We start from the raw sequence: 6,000 nt of genomic DNA, 5'->3' as shown, positions 1-6,000 counted from the left end.
CACCTGTCATTTAAAGGCACATCCACTGAGACAGGAACACATGCAAACCCCTGTCATTTAAAGGCACATCCACTGAGACAGCAAGACACACGCAAACCCCTGTCATTTAAAGGCACATCCACTGAGACAGGAAGACACATGCAAACCCCTGTCATTTACAGGCACATCCACTGAGACAGCAAGACACATGCAACCCCTTGTCATTTAAAGGCACATCCACTGAGACAGGGATGCACCCACAAACCCCTGTCATTTAAAGGCACATCCACTGAGACAGAAAGACACATGCAAACACCCGTCATTTAAAGGCACATCCACCGAGACAGCAAGACACACGCAAACCCCTGTCATTTAAAGGCACATCCACAGAGACAGCAAGACACATGCAAACACCTGTCATTTAAAGGCACATCCACCGAGACAGCAAGACACACGCAAACCCATGTCATTTAAAGGCACATCCACCGAGACAGCAAGACACACGAAAACACCTGTCATTTAAAGGCATATCCACTGAGACAGCAAGACACACGCGAACCCCTGTCATTTAAAGGCACATCCACCGAGACAGCAAGACACACGCAAACACCTGTCATTTAAAGGCACATCCACTGAGACAGCAAGACACACGCAAACACCTGTCATTTAAAGGCACATCCACTGAGACAGGAACACATGCATACCCCTGTCATTTAAAGGCACATCCACTGAGACAGGAAGACACATGCAAACACAGGTCATTTAAAGGCACATCCACTGAGACAGCAAGACACATGGAAACACCTGTCATTTAAAGGCACATTCTTCGAGCCAGAAAGACACATGCAAACCCCTTTCATTTAAAGGCACATCCACTGAGACAGGAAGACACATGCAAACCCCTGTCATTTAAAGGCACATCCACCGAGACAGCAAGACACATGCAAACAACTGTCATTTAAAGACACATCCACTGAGACAGCAAGACACATGCAACCCCCTGTCATTTAGAGGCACATCCACTGAGACAGCAAGACACATGCAACCCCCTGTCATTTAAAGGCACATCCACTGAGACAGGAAGACACATGCAAACACCTGTCATTTAAAAGAACATCCACTGAGACAGGAAGACACATGCAACCCCCTGTCATTTAAAGGCACATCCACTGAGACAGGAAGACACATGCAAACAAAGGTCATTTAAAGGCACATCCACTAAGTCAGGAAGACACATGGAAACAACTGTCATTTAAAGGCACATCCACGAGACAGCAAGACACATGCAACCCCCTGTCATTTAAAGGCACATCCACTGAGACAGCAAGACACACGCAAACACCTGTCATTTAAAGGCGCATCCACTGAGACAGCAAGAGACATGCAAACACCTGTCATTTAAAGGCACATCCACTGAGAGAGGAACACATGCAAACTCCTGTCATTTAAAGGTACATCCACTGAGACAGGAACACATGCAAACCTCTGTCATTTAACGGCACATCCACTGAGACAGCAAGACACATGCAAACCCCTGTCATTTAAAGGCACATCCACTGAGACAGGAAGACACATGCAAACAACTGTCATTTAAAGGCACAGCCACTTTGTCAGGAAGACACATGCAAACACAGGTCATTTAAAGGCACATCCACTGAGTCAGGAAGACACATGCAAACAACTGTCATTTAAAGGCAAATTCTCTGAGAAAGAAAGACACATGCAAACCCCTGTCATTTAAAGACACATCCACCGAGACAGCAACACACACACAAACACCTGTCATTTAGAGGCACATGCACTGAGACAGGCAGACTCATGCAAACCCCTGTCATTTAGAGGCACATCCACTGAGACAGGAAGACACATGTAAACCCCTTTCATTTAAAGGCACATCCACTGAGACAGGAAGACACATGCAAACACCTGTCATTTAAAGGCACATCCACTGAGACAGATAGACTGACGCAAACCCCTGTCATTTAAAGGCACATCCGCTGAGACAGCAAGACACACGCAAACACCTGTCATTTAAAGGCACATCCACTGAGACAGCAAGACACACGCAAACCCCTGTCATTTAAAGGCACATCCACTGAGACAGGAAGACACATGCAAACCCCTGTCATTTAAAGGCAAATCCACTGAGACAGGAAGACTCACGCAAACCCCTGTCATTTAAAGGCACATCCACCGAGACAGCAAGACACACGCAAACAACTGTCATTTAAAGGCACATCCACCGAGACAGCAAGACACACACAAACACCTGTCATTTAGAGGCACATGCACTGAGACAGGCAGACTCATGCAAACCCCTGTCATTTAGAGGCACATCCACTGAGACAGGAAGACACATGTAAACCCCTGTCATTTAAAGGCACATCCACTGAGACAGGAAGACACATGCAAACACCTGTCATTTAAAGGCACATCCACAGAGACAGGAAGACACATGCAAACACCTGTCATTTAAAGGCACATCCACTGAGACAGCGAGACACATGCAACCCCCTGTCATTTAATGGCACATCCACTGAGTCAGGAAGACACATGGAAACAACTGTCATTTAAAGGCACATCCACTGAGACAGCAAGACACATGTAAACACCCGTCATTTAAAGGCACATCCACCGAGACAGCAAGACACATGCAACCCCCTGTCATTTAAAAGCACATCCACTGAGTCAGGAAGACACATGGAAACAACTGTCATTTAAAGGCACATCCACTGAGACAGCGAGACACATGCAACCCCCTGTCATTTAAAGGCACATCCACTGAGACAGCAAGACACATGCAAACACCCGTCATTTAAAGGCACATCCACCGAGACAGCAAGACACATGCAACCCCCTGTCATTTAAAGGCACATCCACCGAGACAGCAAGACACACACAAACACCTGTCATTTAGAGGCACATGCACTGAGACAGGCAGACTCATGCAAACCCCTGTCATTTAGAGGCACATCCACTGAGACAGGAAGACACATGTAAACCCCTGTCATTTAAAGGCACATCCACCGAGACAGCAAGACACATGCAACCCCCTGTCATTTAAAGGCACATCCACTGAGTCAGGAAGACACATGGAAACAACTGTCATTTAAGGGCACATCCACTGAGACAGCAAGACACATGCAAACCCCTGTCATTTAAAGGCACATCCACTGAGACAGCAAGACACATGCAAACACCCGTCATTTAAAGGCACATCCACCGAGACAGCAAGACACATGCAACCCCCTGTCATTTAAAGGCACATCCACTGAGACAGCAAGACACACGCAAACATCTGTCATTTAAAGGCACATCCGCTGAGACAGCAAGACACACGCAAGCACCTGTCATTTAAAGGCACATCCACTGAGACAGGAACACATGCAAACCCCTGTGATTTAAAGGCACATCCACTGAGACAGCAAGACACACGCAAACCCCTGTCATTTAAAGGCACATCCACTGAGACAGGAAGACACATGCAAACCCCTGTCATTTACAGGCACATCCACTGAGACAGCAAGACACATGCAACCCCTTGTCATTTAAAGGCACATCCACTGAGACAGGGAGACACCCACAAACCCCTGTCATTTAAAGGCACATCCACTGAGACAGAAAGACACATGCAAACACCCGTCATTTAAAGGCACATCCACCGAGACAGCAAGACACACGCAAACCCCTGTCATTTAAAGGCACATCCACAGAGACAGCAAGACACATGCAAACACCTGTCATTTAAAGGCACATCCACCGAGACAGCAAGACACACGCAAACCCATGTCATTTAAAGGCACATCCACCGAGACAGCAAGACACACGAAAACACCTGTCATTTAAAGGCATATCCACTGAGACAGCAAGACACACGCAAACCCCTGTCATTTAAAGGCACATCCACCGAGACAGCAAGACACACGCAAACACCTGTCATTTAAAGGCACATCCACTGAGACAGCAAGACACACGCAAACACCTGTCATTTAAAGGCACATCCACTGAGACAGGAACACATGCATACCCCTGTCATTTAAAGGCACATCCACTGAGACAGGAAGACACATGCAAACACCTGCCATTTAAAGGCACATCCACTGAGACAGGAAGACACATGCAAACACAGGTCATTTAAAGGCACATCCACTGAGACAGCAAGACACATGGAAACACCTGTCATTTAAAGGCACATTCTTTGAGCCAGAAAGACACATGCAAACCCCTTTCATTTAAAGGCACATCCACTGAGACAGGAAGACACATGCAAACCCCTGTCATTTAAAGGCACATCCACCGAGACAGCAAGACACATGCAAACAACTGTCATTTAAAGACACATCCACTGAGACAGCAAGACACATGCAACCCCCTGTCATTTAGAGGCACATCCACTGAGACAGCAAGACACATGCAACCCCCTGTCATTTAAAGGCACATCCACTGAGACAGGAAGACACACGCAAACACCTGTCATTTAAAAGAACATCCACTGAGACAGGAAGACACATGCAACCCCCTGTCATTTAAAGGCACATCCACTGAGACAGGAAGACACATGCAAACAAAGGTCATTTAAAGGCACATCCACTAAGTCAGGAAGACACATGGAAACAACTGTCATTTAAAGGCACATCCACCGAGACAGCAAGACACATGCAACCCCCTGTCATTTAAAGGCACATCCACTGAGACAGCAAGACACACGCAAACACCTGTCATTTAAAGGCGCATCCACTGAGACAGCAAGAGACATGCAAACACCTGTCATTTAAAGGCACATCCACTGAGACAGGAACACATGCAAACCCCTGTCATTTAAAGGTACATCCACTGAGACAGGAACACATGCAAACCTCTGTCATTTAAAGGCACATCCACTGAGACAGCAAGACACATGGAAACACCTGTCATTTAAAGGCACATTCTTCGAGCCAGAAAGACACATGCAAACCCCTTTCATTTAAAGGCACATCCACTGAGACAGGAAGACACATGCAAACCCCTGTCATTTAAAGGCACATCCACCGAGACAGCAAGACACATGCAAACAACTGTCATTTAAAGACACATCCACTGAGACAGCAAGACACATGCAACCCCCTGTCATTTAGAGGCACATCCACTGAGACAGCAAGACACATGCAACCCCCTGTCATTTAAAGGCACATCCACTGAGACAGGAAGACACACGCAAACCCCTGTCATTTAAAGGCACATCCACTGACACAGCAAGACACACGCAAACACCTGTCTTTTAAAGGCACATCCACTGAGACAGCAAGACACACGCAAACACCTGTCTTTTAAAGGCACATCCACTGAGACAGGAAGACACATGCAAACACCTGTCATTTAAAGGCACATCCACAGAGACAGCAAGACACTTGCAACCCCTGTCATTTAAAGACACATCCACTGAGACAGCAAGACACATGCAAACAACTGTCATTAAAAGGCACATCCCCCAAGACAGCAAGACACATGCAAACCCCTGTCATTTAAAGGCACATCCACCGAGACAGCAAGACACATGCAAACACCTGTCATTTAAAGGCACATCCACAGAGACAGGAAGACACACGCAAACACCTGTCATTTAAAGGCACATCCACTGAGACAGCAAGACACATGCAAACACCTGTCATTTAAAGGCACGTCCACTGAAACAGCAAGACACATGCAAACACCTGTCATTTAGAGGCACGTCCACTGAGACAGGAAGACTCACGCAAACCCGTCATTTAAAGGCAAATCCACTGAGACAGGAAGACACATGCAAACCCCTGTCATTTAAAGGCACATCCACTGAGACAGGAAGACTCACGCAAACCCCTGTCATTTAAAGGCACATCCACCGAGACAGCAAGACACACGCAAACACCTGTCATTTAAAGGCACATCCACCGAGACAGCAAGACACACACAAACACCTGTCATTTAGAGGCACATGCACTGAGACAGGCAGACTCATGCAAACCCCTGTCATTTAGAGGCACATCCACTGAGACAGGAAGACAC

This window comes from Pleurodeles waltl, chromosome 6, assembly GCF_031143425.1.
Source record: "Pleurodeles waltl isolate 20211129_DDA chromosome 6, aPleWal1.hap1.20221129, whole genome shotgun sequence".
Classification (NCBI taxonomy): domain Eukaryota; kingdom Metazoa; phylum Chordata; class Amphibia; order Caudata; family Salamandridae; genus Pleurodeles; species Pleurodeles waltl.
This window is presented reverse-complemented; position numbering follows the sequence as displayed.